Here is a 25,655-nt window from a genome sequence, read left to right on the forward strand (position 1 = left end):
TCCAAGTACCACCATCTCGCATCTTTTCATCATATATTCCCCATATAGAAGCACCGCCATCTAGCGGACATTCCAAGGACTAAACGAGAGGTGGCACACGCACACTTTCTTACGGCTTGCGCTTCGGGTCCACTTCCCACCTTTAACCACCTCGAGTTCATGGTATATACTAGTTCAATGTATTCATGGCACTGCGGCCGAACGCTCGCTAAACCTTTCGAAAACCAAGGAGGTTACGCCCAGCGAGTATGACGTAGCAAAGTTTTTCAGTCAGATAGTGCTCAATGTACATGCCAATGGCTGCTAATGGGAAATGAGAGGCGGAGAATTCGGCTTTTACTTTCTTACGGCTTGCGCTTCGTATCTACTTCCCATTTTAGGGGCGAAGCTCCTTATGGCGTGGCTTGGGCGTCCCTCGTAGTACGTAACCACCAGTGGCACATACCCGATATAGGTATAACATTTGACCTCCAAGGTGGTGCCGGTGAGAGATTTCTTCTGTGCGTTGTTTAACAATAAAAAATAGTGCTCAATTTACATGCCAATGGCTGCTAATGGGGAATGAGAGACAGGAGCATGCGGCTTTTAGTCAACGCTCACGCTGCGATCCCCATTAGCAGCCATTGGTATGTACATTGAACACTATCGGACAAGAAAGGGTTGCTACATTATACTCGCTGGGTGTAACCTCCTTAGTTTTAGAAAGGTTTAGCGAGCGTTGAGCCGCAGGGCCATGAATACAATGAACTAGTATATACCATGAATGAATTCGAGGTGGTTAAAGGGGGGAAGCAGATACGAAGCGCAAGCCGTAAGAAATTAAAAGCTGAATCCTCCTGTCTCTCATTTCACATTAGCAGCCACTGGCATGTACATTGAGCACTATCTGACAGGAAAAGGTTGCTACGTTATACTCGCTGGGCGTAACCTCCTTGGTTTTAGAAAGGTTTAGCGAGCATTGGGCCGCAGTGCCATGAATACAGTGAACTAGTATATACCATGAACTCAAGGTGGTTGAAGGTGGGAAGTAGACCCGAAGCGCAAGCCGTAAGAAAGTGTGCGTGTGCCACCTCTCGTTTAGCCCTTGGAATGTCCACTGAATGGCGGTGCTTCTATATGGGGAATATATGATAAAAAGATGCGAGATGGTGGGACTTGGAGTGTTGAATAGATGGACGAACGGACACACAGACAGATGCATGGATGGACGCATGAACGGACGCAGGGGCAGATGCATGAACGAACGCAGGGACGGGCGCACGAACAGACGCATGGACGGTCACACAGACGGACGCATGGACGGACGAATGCTTCGCCCCACTCTCCATCATTCACTCCGTGGATATGCTGCCATTTTTTTAACCACCTCGAGTTCATGGTATATACAAGTTCATTGTATTCATGGCACTGCGGCTCAACGCTCGCTAAACCTTTCTAAAGCTAAGGAGGTTACACCCAGCGAGTATAACGTAGCAACCCTTTCTTGTCAGATAGTGCTCAATGTACATGCCAATGGCTGCTAATGGTGATCGCAGCCTGCGCGTTAACTAAAAGCCGGATGCTCCTGTCTCTCATTCCCCATTAGCAGCCATTGACATGTACATTGAGCACTATTTTTTATTGTTCAACAACGCACAGAAGAAGTCTTTGACCGGCACCACCTTAGAGGTCAAAATGTTATACTTGTTACATACTACGGGGGACGAACGGGTGCCGCTATAAGGAGCTTCGCCCCTAAAAGAAGATCGCGTGCTTCTTCTCTGCTCGAGAGCCAGCCACGACTGACGCATCGTCCTAGAGATAGCTACCCGGTGGTTTAATAAATCCCCCAGTACTTGGTGTGTGTGTGGGGGGGGGGGGGGGGGGGGGTTGCACCTGTCCCGCCACACGACAACAGCATGCGACGACATAGGTTTAGCCGCATAGACAGCCCGGGCCCCTGAAGTGATCCGTGCTTGCAATAGGCACCTGCTTCGCATTTGCATTAAAGACTATCGATGCGCATTATGCAAGCCCGCAAAATGTACGCTTGTCATCTAAAGTGATAAATCCGATTCACTCGACGCAAGAAGAAAATTATCTCACTAATCTTTGAAGCCATCGCATTCCTGATGCCACGTTATCTATCAACACGCCCTTGTGCAGCCTGTGGCAAGAACATAGAGGATCTGCAAGAACTCTCACCCAATTTCGTTTGCTTATTCATTTATCACGAAAACAACAACAACAAAATAGAACACGTGGCGAATAACTGCGAAGCAGTGACGAGTGACATCGGACTGCAAGCATGCGAATCCTCTCGAGAGATGTTCATACGTCCGTGGAGTTGTCAGCGTCGTAAGCTCTCGGCAGCATCCTTGCGCACAATTGACCCAACTATAGGGTGTCTCAATGCCACCGCCGCACTACAGTCATGCTGGCGTTGACACGCACTGATCGACGCCATCGTCATATTGCGACGAATCGGTGGACGCCGACACACATGTGCGCACGTTTTGCTCCTACATTGTGCGGTGTGGCCCGCTTAATGCGTTCCCGCGTGCTCGGACACAATATGGCAGCGATTCTGGACGTGTCACTGCCCTCCTGGCATCGAGGCACCCTTCGCACAACACCCCATAGTCACGCCACGCATTGCTCAGTCACGAAGTCCTCCCTGGACACGCAGTCAAACACGGCTCCGAACTCGGGCATGTTGTGCAGCGGCAGGAGACACTTGGCGCGCGAGGACAACGTGGGTTTGAGCCGCTGATCGGCGTCGCAGTGGAGCATGCAGGAACGCACGAAGAACACTATTCGGGCCTCGTGCCACAGATGGCGGAGGTACTTGTTGAACGTCAGGGGTCCCATGGAGGCTAGCAGGGCATCGTAGGCGAGGCGCAGTCCCTGCGCCCGGAGGAACATATCGCGCCTTAGGAGCTCCCCGCCGCCGATCGTGCGGTATCGCAGTCCGAGTCGCCCGTGCAACCGCTGCAAGCACATGGTGCTGGTGTTGTAGTGACGCCAAGCAGCCCGCGTCCACCAGACTTCAGCCTGCCGGGGCGTTTCCTGCGAAATGCGTCAGAAAGGGCATGCGAAACGTTTTGAGCACTAGGGATGTTGAAAGACCAGAGAACTTCCATAAAGCTTCGGCAGGATCCAGTCGGTAATAGAGAGTTTTAGTACTGCGTACGTTGCGTACTCGGCGGCGTTGCGTACGTAAGGACGCCACGTTTTGCGTAGTGCGCATGCGCAGACCGCAACGCGCACGTATCGCGTTACGTACGCAGCCGCTACGTACGCACGCATGAGATGCGTGCGTGCGTACGTATGAGCTGATCGCACCGCTCTCGAACAAGTTTGCGACAGCACGAGACTTCGTTTTGCAAAATGGCGGCATCGAAGGCAAGCACCGACCGGCTTTGTGGCTTAAAATATGGCCATAATCTGGCTATAACACTTGGATTGGCTCACATTGGCTGTCAACAACACGTGCTTCTATTTTGATCTACCAGATGACGCAACACGCTTCACGCTCGTTACGTACGCGGGTACTACGGCGTACTAAAAGCCGATTAGTGGCAAACGACGCCACGTAACGCAAGGCGATTGCGTGATGCGTACGTTGCACCATTCCGCAGTACGAAAACTCTCTAATATACTTAATATTTAAACGTGAATGCTTCAGCGCAAACGAGGACGGACCGCAGCGCCAGCACTTCTCTTCGTCCTGGTTTGTGTATCGAAAAATATGTGAGGGGAGGGGGGGCAGAGGGGGTGGTCACTGCCCTTAAACATTTACGGTTTTTTTTTTCGTGCCACAATGGTGGATGAGAAACCATGATGTCGCATTCTAGTAACTGTTCAATTTACATCCTTGCCTTCGGGAAAACTCGGTTGGGATGTGAAAAGCACGCCATCGCTTCTTTATAGACCCTTAGTTCCGGGGCACCAAAGGTGCTTGTATCAATTAAACAATAATTGATTTACTCATTACTACTAATAATTATGTTATACAGGGGTAAGCCCTTGCGTTTATGCATATTTTCCTTCAGTCTGGCTGATAATACAGAGGAACTCGAGAGCCTGCGTACGCAAGCATTGTGGCTCCCTCGGCAATAACACTCACTGTTAAAGGTGTTTAGTACCACGGACCACAAGTAGTCTGCGTAGCGTTTAATATTCATATTCAGTTGGGTGTCCACAGCCCCTTTTGCGGACGCTCAACTAAATTCGCCCCATGTTTCATATTCGCGGCGACTGGCTGTGTTCGTCCGCGCCCTGGATGCTAGCTTACGCACTTGCACGAGCTGTAGTTTTGTCCGCACATTGGTGGCAGTGGCGGCCGGCGATAAACGTACCTACTGACAATTCTACCTGCACTTTCACAGTACTCAGCGGTCATAAAATATGGGATTTGGCGGCCGTCACAAACTTGCATCGAAAACACTGGCATCGCGCTCGGCAACGCCCCCCGTTTCATCGACACTTTGGCAGCAGTAGCGGCCGGCGACAGACGTAGCTCGTTACATTTCTACTTGCATTTTCACAGGATTCAGTGGCCATCAAACTTAGGTCTGTTCCTGTCCTGCTGTGGTGTTGTGTCCCGAATAGCTGGCGTTGTTGCACTGCCGACGTTTGGCAAAAGCTACATTTTTTGTTTCTCTCTTCGACTCGCAGGATTCAGCGGCCGTCCCAAGCTTGCATCGAAAATACTGGATCTACATTGCGCTCGGCAACGCCCTCTCCCCCCCCCCCCACCCCATTTCATTGAGACTTTGGCAGCACTGGTGGCCAACGATAGACGTGCCTTCCGGGCCTTTTTACCTGCATTTTCACAGGTTTGTTTCAGCACTTTTTTATTTGCTCTTACCTCGTTTCTACTGCTGCCAAGCTAGTCGACGTAGTTTTGTCATACGGACGAAGGGTACACGGGGCGATGGGTGATACTGAACAAGACATATGCCTCGTTTGCGAACTCGTCCTTAAAACTACTTATGCTATAGTGAAATGTAAGGAATGCGGCTACTATTATCAGATAGAAAAGTGGCCCGGTGTAACTGGGCCACATGAGAAGACAAATAGTGCTGCTAGTGGCTTTCGAAAGAATATCTGTCCCACGTGCAAATCTGGCACATCCCGCAAAGGCGTATAGACTGCTGACGTTTCAAGAGTTCAACCTTCCTGTTGCTTTTGCTGAAATAAATTGCAGGCTAGATCTTTTATTGCCGCAAAATGAGAAATTTGATAGCATTGAACGGGCAATGAAAACGATGCCTGATCCCCTCGATAGCTTTCTGAAACGGCTCGATAGCCGTGAAAAACCAATTGAGCAACTCCAAGAAAAGAACTGAATATTGGAACGTTCGAGGCCAGATGCAGAACTCTGCCAGTTAAACGCAAACATGAACAACTTGGAAATGCGTAGTAGGAGCAAAAACCCGAAGATTCATGTAGTGTCATTTAATGAACACGAAAATCCTCTGCAAAAAATCAATGAGGCAGCTATACTGATCCATGTTCCCGAGATCGGTGACCATGACATTGAAGCATATCACCGGCTTCCAGCGAAGGCAAATGAGACACCTGCTATCTTCATGCGCTTTCAAAGCCAAACACTGAGGGATCTGTGGTTACAAAAAAAGTGTACTAGAACAAGGTTCCAAAATGTTTGTCAGAAAATTTGACACGCCGGGCTATATCACTTTTGTGGACCGGGTGAAACAACAGGCTCGCAAAAACCACTTTCGATATGTGTGGTATGCCAAAGGCAAGGTCCTTATATGACAGTTGGATGGGGAATATTCACATATGGATAATGATGTCAGTTAGCTGGTCAAGTTCTCTGTGGGTTAAATAAGTGTGCGAATATAACAATGTGGCCGTCGGCTCACGATGGATAACGCTGGGTGCGTGCTAAAATGCGACGAGTGTCTGGCTCATCCGAGGAGTGTATTGATTTGAATGTGCGATAAGTGAATAACAAGGTAGATGAACTTCAGATTTTGCTAGACAGTTTTGATATTCTTTTCGACTTTGTTACGATTTCAGAATATTGGCTCAATAGCGACTTCTGTTTACCGTCATTGTCAGCATTTGCTATGAACCGTGTTAAATGTGCAGTGGAGGTGGATTCTTGCTATTGAGAAAATTGATTGCGAATCTATTTCAGAACTCTGTTGTATGACATCTGCAGTCGAACATAATAGTTCATAACACAGTCTATTTGGTGTTTTACAGACCCCTTAGTGGGGAGATTAGACAGTTTTTTGAATACATAGACTCATACCTTTCTTTCACTTCAGCGGAAGAATACGACGTTATATTGAGCGGAAACTTTAATACAAACATGATGTCTGGTTTTACCAATGCAATTGATTTTGACGTATTAATAAAAAGCTTTGGACGCAGCATTGTTGTTAAGCATCCAAATCGTACTACTGCGAACTCAGAAGCTATAATATATTAATTCATTACTAATTTAAACGGTTATCGTATACACTCAGGAGTAACGTGTTGCGAAATGAGTGACCACATTAGTATTTATTCATTTTAACGAAAAAATCTACGTCGGTCTACACGTTTGCATTTTTTAATGATACAGTGTATTACACCCAATACTATGAAAAAACTTCATGCTGAAATATCGGCTACACTTTGGGATGACGTGTTCAATGAAACTGGTGCTGAGATAGCCTATGCGAAATTTCTTAGTTTTGAGGTATTTATAATAGGCCCTTTTTGCTTAGGAGTAAACCAATATAAAAAAAAAACTTAAAAAGCCTTGGCTGCACGCTTGCAAAAAAAACCTAAAAATAAACTATAATTCCTATACTGCCTCTAAAAGTATGCATATATTTGGAAATTTTTTATAGAAATACGTTAAATAATTATATACGCAATGCAAAATGACGTTATTACAAAAATCAGTTCCTACTTTCAATTCGGCATCTAGATAAACTGTGGGCAGAAACCTGGTTCCTCTACAAGAACTTTGTTGAAGATGAACATTTTGATACAGTCAAACAAAATGACCATCTTTACACAGGCGAAGAGTTGCCTGAAGCTTTCAGCCTGCATTTTACAAAACAAAGCTCCCCAGCATCTATCATGGTACGTATAGAACGAGATGCTCGTCATTATGTTATTTTTAGCTCGTTACGAAGAATGAAGTTACAAGGATGTTCTCCAATCTATCAAACAATAAATCATGTGATACAAACAATATACAGGTTCGTCCTGTCAGGCATCTGATAGAAGTAATTTCTGCACCACTAACACATATTTAATCTATGTCTGAAAACGGTGACATTTCCATCTGCGATGCAAACAGCCAAAGTAATTGTTCTTCACAAAAAAGGCGCCAAAAATGACTTTGGTTATTACAGATGAATCAGCATCCTTCCGGTATTCTCTAAGTGTTTGGAAAAAGTTTATACATGCAAATATATAGGCTTTTAAATGCTCACAACACACTTACCGACCCTCAGTATGAATTTAGGAGAAACTGGTCGACAGAAATAGCTTTACTTCATCAAGAACAATATATACTAGGTAAATTTGAGCAGAATAAATTCGTGCCCGTGTATATTTACAGATTACACGAAAACTTTCGATTGTATTTTGCATAGCATTTTATCCAATAAGTTTTTTGTGACATAAGCGGTCATGCTTTAGAGTTAATGAAGTCATATCTGTGACATTAAAGATAGCATGTTTAAATTGGAAGTTTTCAATCGAAAACACGTGACATCGAAACCGGAGTGCCTCAAGGTAGCATACTGCGACTTCTTTTTTTTTTTCAAACATTTACGTAGACGATATTACGCATATTAATTGTGATTCTCGACTCAATTTATGCAGATGATGCCACGATACTGTCGTCAGCTGACACTCATCAGGAGTTAGCTTTGCATGGCAACAATATCTTGAGAACTTTAAAACTGTGGACTAAGTAAATTGATTGTCGATCAATGTAAAAGACTGAAGCTATTATCTTACCTGTGAGAATAAGAAATCGGACACGTCAATAAACTTGCAATATAAATTACAGTCTGTCTAAATTGTGAAATCTATAAAATCACGTGGAGTCTATTTTAGACAAAGTATGCAGTAGAATGACCATGTCAATAATATAATTTCATATTAATTTCATATTTTCAATAATTTCATATTTAAGTTACTGTACAATAGTGTGGACCATGATGACCCAAAGTAACCTCAAAAAAGTTTTTATTACATAATGAAATCATTCGTTTCATTTATAAACTTCCGTACAGACGTAACACTCATTATTGGTTTATTGACCAGAGTATCATTAACGATTTCAACTTATGCAAATATAGACTGCTGCAGTACTGTAAGATAGAACGAAAACACGTTTGTCTACGTTATCAGAGTTAGCAGATATGCACACTTACAAGTCACGATCCCAAAATCGTAGTCGGCTTCTTTGACTACGTTCTCACACAAGAACAAATTAAGGTATACAAAGTGTGTCTTATGAGTTACCGTTACATCTAAATAAACTCCATTTTGCGGGCATTCAAACTACAAACATTTCATTAGGACAGCTCCGCGAATTTTTGATTATTTCCACTGTTAAAGCAAATCAGTAACCTTGCCCCGACGCGGTGGTGTAGTGGTTAAATTGCTCGGCTGCTGACCCGCAGGTCACGGGATCGAATCCCGGCTGCGGCGGCTGCATTCTCGATGGAAGCAAAAATGTTGTAGGCCCGTGTGCTCAGATTTGGGCGCACGTTAAAGAACCCCAGGTGGTCGAAATTTCCGGAGCCCTCCACTACAGCGTCTCTCATAATATGGTCGTTTTGGGACGTTAAACCCCACACATCAATCAAATCATTAACATTTACCCCCTTATGCGTATTATGCAGTGTGTTGCCATGTTTGGTGTCTCTTTTCTATTCTGCACTGAATGTTTTCTTTTGTCATATTTGCACAAAGCGTTTACAAACATGCTCATCCATGCCTTTTTGTTATACCAAGTGTATAAAACCTGTACTACCTCCATTTGAAACGTCTGCACTACATGTGCGTCCATATATTTGTGTAACGAAAGGGAGTTACTGCTATCATTCCATGTATTCCGTCGCCACCACTACCTCTGTCCGCTGTATTTGGGAGGCGGGAACTTAGTCAAGTGGCACGTTGCTTTTTCCCCCTCACTGCTTCTCTCAACACTGTATTGGTGGAAATAAAAACAATATAATATATTGCTTGGGATTACACCAACTGCAGCATGAAGCGCCACCCCGGAAAAGCCTTTAGGTTTGCTTATTATCGTTTAAGCTAACGTCACCCGATGAAAAGTATGAAGCGCATATTTCTTAGAGACAGTGATCGAAATATCAAAAGCCCGTGATAAGCAACGGTCCGCATGTTTCAGTTGAGCTTGTCGATCATATGTACGGAACACTTGAGCGGTAAGGGTATTACGGCTCTCTCCCCTTACACTCTCTCGGGCTATCACGTGATGACAGCAGCGCGCGCGACAATGCTCCTTTGTCAGACGACGAGCTGGGACCTTCTGATGTCACGTAGATATCAGGCCTGCTCATTGCCGCCATGACGTCACGCGCCTTGATTGAGCGAGCGTGCACGGGAGGCTTTGAAGCCACTGCCACCATCGTCTTCCGTGAAAAGAAGAGACGTTCATGGCGAGTTTTACACGTGTACAACAGCTCAACTCGGCCTTTTGTGCCCGCATTGGCACTTGGTAAACAATTGTATTGTGCGTTAAATTCTTCGGTGCTTTAGTTGTGAGCATTTATTACTCCATCTGGACGTGGGAAAATATTGTGCGCTATCAATACGTGACCGATTTATAAGAATAAAGTTTGGTGGCTCAACAACGAGGTGAAATAAGTGAGAAAAATCTTAAGTTTTATTTACACACCCACAGTCCAGAAGATTCACAGTTTTCCAATAGTTTGACAAGCTTCTGCAGTTTTCTCTGCTCAAGTATTTGGGCTTGAAATGAAGCTCAAACACATGCAAAACCAATTAACAAAGCGCTTTATCGTAGACTGTTACACGTGCGCCTTATTGAGAAGCTACAAAACAGGAAAATCATTGAGGCATGCAGAGGCATCCAAATTCAGTTGAAGAGTAGCAGCATATATTCCAGGGACAATAAATTAGGTGAACATACTGAAGAGACCGGTGCATAACTATATTATCGTCAAGAAATGATCGGAGCAGCGGTGAGAAATACTACGTATAGTATACGTAACAGATGCACGGCACCACGCACTAGCCCTCCTTCCCTCATCTAAACAAAGAGACCAGAGGTATTGCAATAAGCCAGAGGTGTTATGCGCAAATAGCGATGTTTACCGACCCTGAAAGAATGACGCCTGTTCTGAGAATGCATTGCCGCGCGGCGATTATTGCTTTATTTTTACGTGTTTGCGGTGCGAGCAGCCGAACCTTAAACGCGGCTGATTGAGCGGAGCGTGAAGCTGCGTCTACTTAATTTCGTCGTCTTTTTGGGCCAAGCACACCGCGTCTCGGCAAACGCGCTCGTCAAAAACGCAAAATCTGCGCAGTTCCTAACACTATCCCGGGCCGATACGTTATCGCAGTGGTGAGCGCCAGCGCCATTCAGATAAAAGTGTTCAAGGTCAAGGCTTCCGCTAACAGTTCATGGCATCATTTCACAGAAATAACAACGTGCTAAAGGTGGTGCCTTTAAAACAACTCAAAATAAAGTGGTATAGACACACACATATCTTCGAACCACGGAGAGATCACTAATGAAAACACTGTCACTGTCGGCACGTTGTCAATATCGGTGGCAGCTGGGTCCACAGCACTGCCCCATATGCGAGGGCTTGCAGGTGTGCGCTACGCGAACATTCAGTGAACAAAGCACTTGACATAACCCCGCAGTACTTCACATACGCAGAAAAACATGTTCATCTTCATGCAGTCACCAAAAGAAACACCAGCACTCCACGAACAGGCTTCGTCAGGCTTAGCAATCCTGCTATCTCGAACCTGCGTACGTGGACTCGGCAGGACACGAGTGTCAAAACTGAGTGGCGAGAGACCATGCCCGGAGTAGTGAGCAGGCTTGAATTATTTTTCTAGGTGGCATTGCCCTGCCCCTGCTGCCGCCTTGTCTGCTGCCCCGACTATGACGAACGGGCCTCGACAGTCTACACATACGCTCACCTCTATCCCCTTTCATTCCCCTTTCCCTATAGGGGAAGGGGAATGAAAGGGGATAGAGGTGCAGCGGCGAAGCGCCTTGTATACAAGGCACTGCGCCGTGTAGCCCAAGAAGCAGGCAGAATTTAGGTGCCTTCTTCTCGCCTTTAAGACTCACTTAATGAGACGTCTCGCTGCAGCAGCGGATTTAGTCGGATGACTCCCACGTGCGCGCGTCTCCCCTGCAGCCCGGCCACCATCCTCCCCTTCGTGCAAGAGGGAAGACACGCGCATCGTGTTCCATTCTTACCGATCCCGTCTCAATGCACAGGCTTTCGCCGAACATCCTTTAGTGTCTACAGCGTTATTAGAGAGTTTTAGTACTGCGTACGCTGCGTACGTGGCGGCGTTGCGTACGTAAGGACGCCACGTTCTGCGTAGTGCGCATGCACAGACCGCAACGCGCACGTATCACATTACGTACGCAGCCGCTACGTACGCACGCATGAGATGCGTGCGTGCGTACGTATCAGGTGATCGCGCCGCTCTCGAACAAGTTCGCGACAGCGCGAGACTTCGTTTTGCAAAATGGCGGCATCGAAGGCAAGCACCGACCTACAGAGTAGAACGCCTCTCTAACCGACCGGCTCTCTGGCTTAAAATATGGCCATAATCTGGCTATAACACTTGGATTGGCTCACATTGGCTGTCAACAACACGTGCTTCTATTTTGATCTACCAGATGGCGCAACACGCTTCACGCTCGTTACGTACGCGGGTACTAAGGCGTACTAAAAGCCGATTAGTGGCAAATGACGCCACGTAACGTAAGGCGCTTGCGTGATGCGTACGTGGCACCATTCCGCTGTACTAAAACTCTCTATTACTTATTTTGTATTGGCATTTCTTTGCGCTATCAGCCACAGCAAAAAAAAAATACAAGGTTATCTATAGAGAGTAAGGAGAGGTGAGACGACGTGAAGGCAACCGACGGGGCAATGTCGCCACTTCATCATCCGGGTGCGTGAACGCGTTCTCTAGTTTAAGGTCCCTGTGCGCAATGCCCTTGGAGAGCAGGAAGCGCAGAGCTTCGGCACTATCCCGAACCGCACGGCCCGCCTCATGCTCGGTGAACTGCACTCTCTGTTCGATATGCCGTAGCGGAGGACCTCCGCGCATCTTCTCAAAAATGCCTGGCGTGTCGGACGCTGGCAGCCACCGCCGCTCCTCTTCGGACCTACGAATAAAATTAAGTGGCGAGTTTGGCACGGCCCCATCGGCCGCCTTCAGGACGTCGTCTCGCGTCTCCTCCTTTCGCTACAAATGAAAGTGCGTGCGTACCCAAACCACTTTGGGGTCCAGCACTGAAACTCGGATTTTCACTTTGCACCCATTTCGAGGCGGCTTTTTGTTTCGGACTCGTCCGATGTGGGGAGTGCGTCCGTCACCACCACAGAGTAACTTCACTCCTCCTACAATAGCACCTTGAACACACCTAAATGAGAACCGAGAAGCCTACCGTGTCCGTCTCGGTCGTAGGTAATGGTGAAACGACGTCCATGATGCGCGTTGCTAGCACTGCACCGACGGTGGCGTAGTTGAAGTGGGACGGCACGCCCGCCGCGTAGAGGTGCGGAGGACGCTGGTACAGCGTCGGCAACACGATGGACGACGTCGTCGGTGAGTACGCCACTTTGTGGCGTTCTTCCCGTTGAGCGACGACAAGCTGCAGCCGCGTTGGAGGATTACGGACGCGCAAGCCGTGGGAGAGCGACATGGCCTTCACGAAAAACGTCGCGAAACTCTCGCGTCGCTCGTCCCAATCGGCAATCAGCGACCCGTACGGGTCTGTGGCGTCGGCGCTCCGCGCAGGTTGGGGCTGCAGTGTTCACGAAACAGAAATATCGGAGAAGAGTAGGCTTGTGCGAATGTTCGATTTGAACTTGATTTGACTCTAGTTTAATCGAGCACTCTGAATGTTCGAACTCGATTTGATTCAAACTTAAATTATTAGAAGCTTCGAAGTATTCGAAATGAACGAATAGGTGTAATTAACTCCACTTGCAAATATATGGCTTCATTGAAATAAATGAAAGTGGTACCATGGACATATCTTTCTTGGCAAAATCCGTGCTGTCGCAAAGCCCTTGAAGGCCTTGCGGCAGTACGAATCGATTAATCGTTCAAGTTTAAAAGCTTGTTATGCCAGGCTCATATGCTCCAAGTATAGTCAATTTTAAATGTAACATATAGGATATATTTCAGGTTATCCCTTCCATTCTACCGGAAGTCAAATCCTGCTATCATTCGATGTTGCCTCGGCTTCCTTTAAACAAAAGAATGACATTCGCGTATGCCTTGTTCCAATTAAAAATTATATTGTGCGCTTTGTTGGGTCATGAAATTTTGCTCATTTTTTACAATATACGACATATATACAGTCGAGTCCACATATAACAATACTGAGGTGCCATGAGAACAACTGTTATAACCGAATATTGTTATAAATGGGTCATGCCGGAAATAACAAAGGAAACATTACAAACAATATCATTTATTGAGGGGTTTAAACTTTTTTAGTGCTAGAAAACTGCAAGCAGTCAGCTTCGACTGCTTACTGGCCATCTTATTGACATATTTTTGCAACGCGTTCAACTGCTGCGCGTGGCTGAGCGTAAGGTTTTTAGCAAACAAACGATTGCGCAGTGCGTCGATCATAGACAACGCTCACTGATGCGACACAACCTGCATGGGTTTCGGTTCCACGTCGTCGTCACTGCTGTCGTCTTCCACGTCGGTTACCGCAGCGAAGATGGCCTAGTCAGTGAGGTCCTGATTTGTTGCTACTGCGTAGTCGGAGTGCAAATACTCAAATCCCGACGCGTATCCATCCCCACCATTCACCGGCGCCCAAAGTTCGGCCATTTCTGCATCGGCAGGACCCACACGGTGGACAGGTATCTTAGTGGCGCCATCAAAACGAGGATTCATTGACTTGCCTATCACAAAGGCAGGACACTTATCGGCATCGTTCTACAGGCAGCGCACTCTCAGAATGAACTGTCCCACTGCCCGTAGAGGTGTCCATGCCCTCCTCCTCCCCCTCTTCCACGTATGCTTTCGCATGCGCCACGCGTATGCTCTCATGCCCTTTTGAGTAGTATATGTGGTAGGGGAGGCACTGTCGCAGCGTTTTGCATTTCTTTTTGTTTCTTCCAAGGTTGGTTCCAGTGCCAAAATTTGTTATAACCGATATTGCATAGTGACAGAATCGTTATAAGTGGTTTCTTTCGCCTTAGAATACAATGAAAAGCTGGCGGCACCATGGCCGTCTGTTGTCATATCCGGTATATTGTTAAAACCGGTGGACTCGACTGTGTATTGTTCCAGATAAATCGAAAATTATTCGACCAAGTCCCTATTCGCTTCGAATCTGCTTCGAGTTCACCTAAAATTCACTATTTGCACAAGTCTAGAGAAGAGCCTAATCCTTCATTCAAGGGCAATATAGTGGCAATCGCGTGTCGACGTTCGTGTGGCTACGGGCATTCCTTGCTTTGAGATCGGGCTAGTTGGTAATTCATCATGAAACAATCAGAACGGCACAGGAGTGTGCAATAGACAAACTTCGGATTTCATCGCCATGCAAGAGTGGATCGCGGAGATCTCCCTTTCTACATTTAAGCCGTCAAAATACCGACTGACAGTAAAGGGAAGTAGGTTGTCACAAACGACTCCAATTTTCGGAGCATCCGCGGGCCCCACCTTCCAAGGAAGGGCGCTTTTGGGTTCGGGGGACGACATCCGGCGACTAACGACCCAGCGTGGCGCCGGCTCGTCTACCCTGCACCTGTACCGAAAGGGGCACCGGCGGTCCAAACAAGCAAAATTACCCCCAGATGGGACGGGAGCACGTGTACGCCTCTGAAAAAGTTTCGACTGCATCGGAAATGGCAGTTGACGTACAGCCAGCAACAAGTGCGGTCGTCGGTGTCGCGAGTCTCGCGTAGGCGGCGACCACGGAGTGACCCGCGCAACGTATTGAGACGGCTGCAATTCCGGGCACCCTCGTCGTCTACCAAGCCGGCGAGACCTTCAGCGGCACCCGTCAACTCCCCTACGTGCACCCAGAGCTGGCCTGGTCCGTATGGAACTTTTATTGTGACTTTTTTTTTAAACCGTTAATTTATTTTAACCAGCCTTTTTTTTTTCTTGAAACATTTGTAGTTGTGTGCGCTGCGTCGCACTTAGAAACTCAAAAGCGCTACCATGATCATTCTGTAATTAATTTCTTGTATCTCTCTTCTTTGATTTCCATCTTGTTGTTACTTTATTAATGTTCCGCATATTTGTCTTTAGCCTGTATCTTTTGTAGTGTTTTTGCCCATTTTTGTTATGTAGCTGTTCTTTTTATCACGCGTATCAGTTTTCCTCCTTTGTTATTTTTGTAATCTCCTGCCTTTGCCCCTGTTTTAATTAAATGCTTGTTTATATGTAATCAAACTCCGTGTCTGCTTATGAGTGCGTCGGTCAGGCCCACACATCACCACACGTGCAACCCAGCACGGGTCGACCAACCCGCAAATAAATTCGAAATGTGCCACTTCGAGGCCTTTCAGGCGTCGCAGGCCGAAGCGTAAAGTGGAAGCCTGCGAGTCTGCCGCACGTCGATGTTGGATCGGCGGGGCCTTACCCGAAGTGTGTGACATAGGTCATGACCACGATATCACTCGTAATCATGTAAAAGTGGACAGGAACCGCATTTAGGGAGCCCAGCATAGGGCAAGTTATATATTAAGCGGTCATCATATACCCATGATGTCCGTCCACCATGATGTCCTTTACCCATGATGTCATCGTTCCGTCTGCATAAAAGACAGCAATGAAGGGCAATGCTTCTACGGATGCTTACATAGGAAGTAATAGCGTGGCGCGGTACTTGTTATGGCTACATGTATATTGAGTGGCGCCTAACTATATACGACAAAAAGTAGTTACACACTTACCGACACGTCTTCAGAGACGAGGGCGAGGTTTACTTTCGCGATCGCCTCTTCGGCGGCTCGACGCATAACTTCAGGCAGCCACGCGAACATAATGGTCGCAGGGGCTGTCGCCTTGATCTGGTTGAACATACCGCTCAGTACCTCATGACTCTCGCGAATCTCGAGAATCTTCGCGAGGATCCACGGCCAGGACAGGGCTAAAGGCCTTCGGGACAGTGCCACGCAGAACCGCACCGCCTCTTCTGAGTCCGAACGTATTTCCCTTCTCGAGAGCTCCATGTAGGCGATCTCCAAATCTAAGTGCGTAGCCAGGTATAATGCGCTCACGTCGATGGCGCCCGCAGAGAAGACGTCGAGCAAGACTCGCCGAAAGCCAGCGACTCCAGAAGCTACTGCGGTTCTGGACAACTGCGAGGCGTTTTTGCCAGAGGTTGCAAGAACGTCCCGGACCGCCTCTGCCCACGCGCTAGCGTTCACGCCGGGTACGACGCCTCCTACGAATTGGCTCAGCGGCCCGGTGACGTCCCTATCTTCGACGTCTGCCGAGCAGTCGGGTCCGTCCAGGTTGTGGCCCACAAGTTCTTCCACCTCGAGGACCTTGGGGATGTCCTCGGCCTCATTCCTGACGACCATTTGTAGTGCGGCGCGTAGGTCTACTCGCCTACCGGCCATCGAAAGCTTGCGGAGCAGGGGGCGTCCGCAGGAGAACCGCAGAACCGTGCGGTCGTTCTCGCTGAAGAGTTCGGTTACCAGAACTGTGTGGAACCCGACGAGTAGCGACGTCCGTACAAGGAGCGTTATGAGTACGTGGTAGTCGTGACTGTCACGGATCGCAGACCAGTTTAGCAGCTTCCTCGCGGACTTCAGCGTTGCATTGAACGTCGCCTTGCTCGATCTTTCGGCAACGTAGACATGGCACCCCTGGTAAATACGGCGCATCAAACGGAGGTCCGGTGAATCACCTGCGGGCATTGTAAACCAGTCTCAGTCGTGCAGTTGAAAAAAATAAACCAGACGCTCCTTGCTTTGGCGTTGCGAGGTAGGACAGGGGGAGCGTAAGAGAAGAGAGAGGGGAGGGGACGGACATACTTAATGGGGGAGTGAGTGCATGGTGTTATGAGTAGAGATGCAAAACTTCCGAAAATTTTGAGCAATCGAAAAAAAAACCTGTTTGTGTACGTTTTACCCCACAAAAGTATTGGCCAACTTTTACAACTACGCCTAAAAAAACCAGAAAAAAAATTGTTATTTCGGAATTGTTTTGGTTAGTTTTAAAATTTTGGGAATAATAAACTTTTCTTTAGCATGTTGCAATAGCCTAATGCCATACGCTAATAGTTTATTGTCAAGTGCCAAAATCAATACCTCTCATTATGTAAATAACAGATACGAAAAGCTTTGTTTCTTATCATAAACTCAATGGAGGCGAAAATGCTGTAGGCCCGTTTGCTCAGATTTGGGTGCACGTTAAAGAAGCCCAGGTGGCCGAAATTTCGGAGCCCTCCACTACGGCTGCCATCATAATCATATGGTGGTTTTAGGACGTTAAACCCCAGATATCAATCAATCAATCAAATTGATCTTTTCATATCGAAGGCAGGCCAGAAGCGTCACCGCGAACTCATTTAGCTCTCTGGGAATGATACGGCTTTCTACAATTCTAACGGCATATTAAAAAACAAGTCTGAATTGTCTATTCGGTCGTGGTTGCGACTGGGGAAACATTGATGAAGATGGTAAAAAAATGAAGTTCGAACTCTTATTAAGATTCAGTATCAGTAGTTTCATCTGTAGCTGTTTTCATCACGTTAACATGTCGCATTGGGAAGAGAGTAACTGATCTTACAGTGCTTAGAGAGAGCGAGTACCTGTTTCCTCCAATGGTGTCCCCAATCGTGAAGTGCATCGACACGTCAAAAATCGGCCCAACCATTGCAGAATCTGCTTACACACGATAAGCAGACTCCCGTAACAGATTGTACGAGGGAAAGTCAAAACTGAACAATAACAGGTACCGAACATCAAGAAGCGCCCCCAACGTGACAACATCCGAACGACAAAGCTACGTTATAGGCTCAAGCTAAGCTAACGCTGGTGCCGACTTTATGTGATGTCGATGGCGAGTGGTCAGCTGTCGTTTGGTGCTTTGGTATCATGTGCGACATTATGGTTTCACGTTAAACGCTTGTTGTTTCCCAAACTTATTTCTGTACGTTTTACCTCGCGGAAGTTCTGGCCAATTTCTCCAACTACGCCGAAAAAGCTTTAAGACTGTTTTTTTTCTGGAACTTTCAGTTTTTTTCCGCACTTCGCACCTCTAGGTACGAGAAAAGTGGAGAGAGTAACGCGCAGTTTTGTAGAAAGGAAAGAAGGAGAGTTGTGCACGTGTAGTATGAGTGCGGACAACGGACGCGTGACATACCCGTGAGCAAGAGATGCTCCACGTCTAACAACCTGTCAAACTCAGATTAAAGGAGTCATTTCGAACATGGAATGATAATGTAGCTGTTATATCGCACGCAAACAGAAAAAAAACGAAACTGAATATATATTTACGAGAAGAAACCAGAACCATGGTTGCAGAGCTGGTGTATTCACAGTGATAGCAGAGGTTTCCGAGGCGGAGATAAATCCCGTCGTATTACTCCAATCTCCGAGAACTTCCTCGATGACTTTACCGCAACATCACCCTCCCGACGGGCGTAGCTATGTCCCGGTGCACATCATGGAACACTAGTTGAGGTGTAAAATGCGGCTTGAGCCTGGCGACGTGAACAATGTCGCTGTTGACGAGAGGTAGCAAAAGACACGCCAACTGGTGCAATACCGTTCGTCGCGTCAGACAATTGGCGTGAGATCTTGTACGGACCAGAGTAGCAACAGAGGAGCTTTTCAGCCATGCCAACATGGTGTGAGGGCGTCCAAAGGAGGACAAGAGAACCTGGAGGAAATTGTGTGTCTCAGTGCTGGTGATCGTAGCGTCCCTTTTGAGAAGCTTGCGATGTTGTAAGGCGTTGACGAGCAACCTGCCAGGCATCGACGGCCAAAGTATTTGCATCGCGGGCATAATCGGTTCGGTCGCTGAGATTTCAACACCGGATGGTAGCAACATGTTGAATGGCAAGACAGGGTCGTGGCCATACAAAAAGTAAAATGGCGAAAATCCGGCGGTTTCGTGACGGGACGAATTGTAAGCAAAAATTATGTATGGTAAAGCTGCGTTCCAGTCATAGTGATCGTCGGAAACGTACATGGCAAGCATATTAGTGTGGTACAGTCGCTCGGTGAGCCCATTCGTTTGAGTATGGTACGCGGTAGTGATCTTGTGTTCAGTAGCACAAGAGCGGAGCAGGTCATCGGCGGCTTTCGACAAAAGGTAATGGCCACGATCCCTTAGTAACTGACGAGGGGCGCCGTGGTGCAAGATGACGTCATAAAGTAGAAAGTCCGCAACAGCTGTAGCGCAGCTAGTCGGTTTCGCGCCTGCAATGGCGCATCCACTGGCATAATCTGTCGTGACGGCAATCCACTTGTTCCCTTTGGGAGAGCCCCACCGCGGTGGTCTAGTGGCTAAGGTACTCGGCTGCTGACCCGCAGGTCACGGGTTTGAATCCCAGCTGCGGCGGCTGCATTTCCGATGGAGGCGGAAATGTTGTAGGCATGTGTGCTCAGATTTGGCTGCACGTTAAAGAACCCCAGGTGGTCAAATTTTCCGGAGCCCTCCACTACGGCGTCTCTCATAATCATATGGTGGTTTTGGGACGTGAAACCCCACAAATCAATCAATCCCTTTGGGAGAAATGGAGAATGGGCGAAGTAGGTCGAGGCCCACACGGGAGAAGGGTTCTTTTGGGACCTCGATTGGCTGAAACTAACCAGCACGAGGAAAAGCGCGCGTCTTCCGTCGCTGCCATAGGTCACAAAAAAGCGACTTAGCGGTGCACAGAGCAATAGAGACCGTTCCAAAGAAGCGCCGCCTTACGCGGTCGTAAGTCCGAAGGATGCCCATATGTCCAGCGGTAAGAGCATCGTTAAATTCCTCGAGCACAGCGAACCGCATGTGCTTGGGAACGACTAATAAGAGCTCGGGACCGTAAGAGTGAATGTTGCTGCGGGACAAAATGCCGTCATGTACTGTGAACATCCGGAGGGAGGGGTCGGTGGATGCGTAGCTTAGGTGGTCCATGAGGTTTTGAAGAACAGGGTCTTGTCATTTCTCGCTGCCTATGTGGAGAAAGCCGGGTGTGGAAAAAGTACAGGTGTCCATGTCACTATCAGTGTCGTCTAGTTGATCCACAGGATTGCGAGAAAGGCCGTCAGCATCGTTGGGCATGCGTCGAGATTTACGCACTATTGTGAAGTCATACTCTTTTAGACGCAATGCCCAATGCTCAAGTCATCCAGTTGGTTGCTTCAAAGAGGAGAGCTAACAGAGGGCGTGGGGATCCGTGACGACACGGAAAGGACGACCAAACAAGTATGGTCTAATTTTGTTACAGCCCAAATAAGTGCAAGACATTCTCGCTCAGTTATCGTGTAATTGCTTTAGGGTGTGGAGAAAATGCGACTCGCATAGGTGATGACACGGTCGTGGCACTGTTGATGCTGAGCGAGAACTGCGCCGACACCATTACCGCTCGCGTCAGCGTGGATGGACTACAGTGGGCACGGAAGGGTCGAAGTGTGAGAGAATCGGTGAACTTGTAAGCCGCTCAATAAGGGTAGAGAATGCTCGCTCTTGATGTGGTCCCCAGAAGGAGGCACACACCTTAAGAAGGCCGGTCAGGGGACGAGTGATGTCGGCAATATTTTTTACAAAGCAACGGAAGTATGAGCATAGACCCATAAAACTGCGGACACCTCTCGTCGATGAAAAAATAGAAAAATTTCACTCAGCACGAACTTTTTCTGGGTCAGGTTGGATTCCTCCTGCGTTTACGAGATGTCCGAGCACGGTAATTTCGCACCGACTGAAATGGCACTTAGAAGAATTCAGGTGAAGGCCAGCAGAGCGAAACACCGAGAGGATAGTTCTGAGGCGTTAAAGGCGATTTGCTAAAGTATCCGAAAATGTGATCACGTCGTCTAGGTAACAGAGCCACGCTGACCGTTTTAAGCCACGCAAGAGGGAGTCCATCATGCGCTCACATGTAGCTTGCGCATTGCACAGCCCAAAAGGCATGACTTTGAACTAGTATAAGCCATCTGGGGTTACGAAGGCGGTTTTTTTCGCTGTTCATCTCGTCAACGCTGATCTACCAATAGCCTGAGCGGAGATCGATTGAAGAAAAATAGTTAATCCGGGAAGGCAGTCACAGGCGTCATCTATTCGGGGCAGTGGGCACATATTTTGTGGTTATCCGGTTCATGCGAAGGTAATCGACCCAGAAGTGACGCCAGTTGTCTTTTTTTTATTAAAACCACTGGGTATGCCCACGGGCTACTCCATGGTTCAAGGATGTGCTTGTCGATCACATTGTCCCTCTTTTTGTATGATTGTCCTTTCTGCAGCCGAGACGCAATATGGCCGCCTACGAACGGGGCTTGCGTCACCGGTGTTGATTCAATTGGGACAACAGACGGCTGTCCCAGAGGCCGCTTGATCAAGCCAAAGATATATACCGATGCTATGACAGCAGGTGACGAAGAGCTATTCTGTGTTCCTCAGGAAGGTCCGAGGCAATCATCTTATAAATGTTGCCCGCAGTCGACGAGGACGAAGCAGTCGGCGACAAAGATGTGCTGCTATCGAAGAGAGATTTAGGGGCCAAAGAAGCAACACTATATTCTTCCAGATGAGACAGACTCGCCATGGCGATGCCTTGGGGAAGCATATGCGTCGAAAATCCAAAATCGACGATTCGTATGCAAGCCCGATTGGCCTGTATCTAGACTATAGTGCTTGGCAGGGCAATATTTCTCGTCAGATTCACATCAGCGAGCGGCGACATGACATGGTCGCCGTCTGAGACGGGAGAAGAGGGCGTCAGAATAACATCTGTCGCAACCTGTGGGGGGGGGGGGGGGGTAGACGAGCGAACTGCGCGTAATATAAACGGGATGGTGCACAAGTTGCGGCGTCGGCAGGGAAGGGAAGATCAAGCTGTACAACTCTATCGGAGCAGTCAATCTGGGCTGCGTGCTGTGCAAAAAAGTCTGTGCCCAGAATGAGGTCCTGTGGACACTGTTCGAGTACAATAAATAAAACTATAGCATAGTGGTTCCCGACGGTGGCATGGGCTCTACACACTCCGACAACGGGTACATATCGGCGACTCGTACTGTACTCGTTGAGGCGGGTGTGAGGACGTTTCGGAGCCTTCAGTGAAGAGCAGCGCTCATAACCGATAGCTGCGCTCCCGTGTCGACAAGACATGAACACCATCAACTTTAACGTCCAGTAGGTTTCCTCGTGTAGGCAGGGTCGGGAGAGCGTTTGAAGGCTAGGCCAAAGTTGCAGTGTCACTGTCGGGAGCTGCGCCACCTAGTTCCGAAGGGAAGCGGCCAGTCGTGGATGGGGACAGAGAGCGGTGCATGAGCGATGATTGTGTGCGACGAGCTTGCGGAGACGGGGAGCGGCTGGAACTTGGCTGGTAATTGTCGGTGATGTTGCTCTGGTTCGGCGTGTAGGGCGAGAAGGAAGAACCATCCAGCAGCTGTTGGTTGTGACTAAGAGATGACCACCAGGGAGGTGGCGTAAATCGACTGCGGCCGTGACGGGCAATGTGTCCAATAATACAGCAATTGAAGCATATTGGATGATCATCTACGGTGCGCCACTCGACTACATTGCTGCGGGGTAGTAATTATGAGTCTGGCTACGAGGGACTGAGGGAACCCGGTAAGTGTTCGTTTGCCGGACCGAGCAGAGTGGTGGCATGTCCAAACTTGCTATTTCTTCCCGAACGATCACTTGAATGATGGAGATGGATGGCATGTTATCCCTAAGTCGGAACGAATAGGTGGAGCCGGAGACATGACCTCAAGCTCACGGTGGATAAGGCGCGTGATGTCTTCAGTTGCCGTGGATTAGATAGACCATGGTGTGTCTTCACATGACGAGGTCGCGACGGTATTTGGCAGTCTGTCGTACGCGTGAGCAACTCGGCGGCCTTTTGCCTGTTCGAAACGCCGAAACCCTTTGATGATTTCATCCTCCGTAGTACAATTTCTGCACATAAGGAAGTTGAAGGCATCATCGGCAATACCACTTAAGATGTGCCCAATCTTGTCAACCTCGGTCATGGTTGTCATCAGCTTTACAACAGAGAGATAGTACACCTTGTATGTAGACGATATACGACTCTGTTGACGTGTAAGCGTGGCCGGCAAGTTCTTTCTTTGCGCCCAGTTGACGACCAACTGCTCTGCCAAACAGATCTCGCATTTTACGTTTACAGATGTCTCAGCTCGTGAGGTCAGCTTCATGTGTCTCGTACTATTTCCGCGCAGTTCCTTTAGGATAAAAAAGCAGATTCGCTAGCATGAGGGTCGGGTCCCACCTGCAGCTGTCGCTCACTCTCTCGTACTGTTTGAGCCACTACTCGACGTCAGTCTTATACGTGCCACAAAAGGGCCCAGGGTCCCACGTATGAGCCAGGAAGACCGCTGGCATGGCCATTCACGCTTTGTTTGCCATCGTTGATGGCTCAAACATTGGCTGTTGGTTTTCCCTTGTGGCGTCAGGCAGATGACGTCCGCTGCGAAGTTCCATCGCGGTACCTTAGCACTTCCACCAAATTACGAGAAGCCAGACCCACGGTTGCAGAGTTGGTGTATTCAGTGATCACAGAGGTTTCCCAGGCGGAGATAAGTCCCGTCGTCTTCCTCCAATCTGAGTACTTCCTCGTTCTCTTTACAGCAACAATATCAGGAGGAGACCTAGAACTTTGGACGGTTACACGAGAGATGGATATCGCAGCAGACGCTTATAGCAGTTAACCAGCCCTTTCCAAAGTTTGTATTCGTACAGCCACATTTAGTCATCAAGAGCCCGCACTATAGTTAACATTCTTCATCGTTTAGCTAACGCCAGCTAGCATTGCTGTTAATGCAGGAGTAAACATTTGCGGGTGGTATGTTAGTTAACGGGGAATACCTCATGGAGACCACTTTCGAGTTACCGTTTTACAGCAAAGTGGGAAATGTGTCGGAAAAGGGGAGTGTTACGCTAATACGCTCTCACCCCTACCGAAAAAAAACAGCGTTTCCAGTGTCTGCCAGTGCGTTTCAGCGCGCTGGATGACACTGGAAACGCTGTACAGTGTGTTCCAGTGTACTACAGCGTACTGGGAGGCACTTGGACACACTGTACAGCGTGGCTAGTGTCGCCCAGTGCACTGAAATGCACTGGGACACGCTGTACAGCGTAGCCCAATGTCTTAAAACGCGTTGGGAGGCAGTGGTCACGCTGTGCAGTCTCTACCGTACACTGAGAACATTAGCGGCACATTGGAATAAACTAGGTGCGATCGGCGCACTTTCTGTAAGACTTCATATTTAATCACGAAATGTCGAAAGTAAAATTTACCGAACATGATGGTGTTCTCATCAATGTGCTACACATATATAGCTTTAGTTTTAGTTATGCAATCAATGTATGTGCGAATACGCTGAAATAATCATTTGTCGAGGGCGTGCGTCAGGGGCACCGTCAGTATTTTGCTGGGGAGGGGAGCACCAACAATTGTGTTCCAGCAGGGGAGCAGTAAGGCACATAACTTCCAGTAGATTCGGTGGGTACTTGCGTGGTTTTGCACGGTCTCACTGAGCAGAAATCACAGTTGCTTGGAACAGCTGCGGAAGATCTTGGCGTTATCAGAATAAACGGTAGATAGAACGCCCCTCCAAGACGTAAATCAGTGAAAGGCAAGAAGAAATGAGTGGGCTGTCATGTCCGAGGTTACTTTTATGTGCACCGCCTGTGTCACCGCACAGGATAAAACGCCAATATAAAGTTTCGCCGACTATTGAGTAGAGCGGTAGTACAGTGGGCCGCAAGTCTACTCCCATGACGTCGAACGGTGGCGCCTCCGTTATGCGGGCTTTCGGTAATGGTGCAAGTGGGACCAACGCTGGACGCGAACGTCGGTGATGACGCAGCAAGCATGACTGAAGCACCCTTTTAATGGTTATCTGCCCTTTAAAATCTAATACCTTGATCGGAGGTCCAGCAGCGTAACTTGAACGCCGGCGTGTGGAAGACGGACACGCATAACTGATATCAGGAGCCTCGTAAACACGTGGTCGTTTGGTAATAGGATTGGATGTTTAAGCTCTTTTGGTTCATAAAGTTCCTGTACGCGGCCTGCAATTCTGAGCAATCCGCCCTGGTCAATCTCCAGGCTTAGTGTCAGAACACTGGAACCTTATGGCAAATGCTGGCCCACCCTACGTGCAGCCACCTCTACTAGAAAGGTGGTTTTCTGGACAAATTCTAGCCAGTATCGCTCTGCGTTATCTATTTCCAGGACGTTAGTGGCCCAGAGAAGGGTGGCT

General features: G+C 48.0%; 1 protein-coding gene across 1 annotated transcript in view; it reads left to right on the plus strand.

Moving 5' to 3' along the window:
* Positions 1 to 4,718: 4,718 nt before the first annotated feature.
* The window catches only part of LOC119164261 (ral GTPase-activating protein subunit beta), a 128,210-nt gene continuing 107,273 nt past the window's right edge, over positions 4,719 to 25,655 (plus strand). The window contains exon 1 of the mRNA XM_075871289.1: positions 4,719 to 4,820. The gene's annotated coding sequence lies outside the window, so the exon portion shown is untranslated. The remainder of the gene's footprint in view (positions 4,821 to 25,655) is intronic.

The sequence above is a fragment of the Rhipicephalus microplus genome, chromosome 8, assembly GCF_043290135.1.
Source record: "Rhipicephalus microplus isolate Deutch F79 chromosome 8, USDA_Rmic, whole genome shotgun sequence".
In the NCBI taxonomy this organism is placed as follows: domain Eukaryota; kingdom Metazoa; phylum Arthropoda; class Arachnida; order Ixodida; family Ixodidae; genus Rhipicephalus; species Rhipicephalus microplus.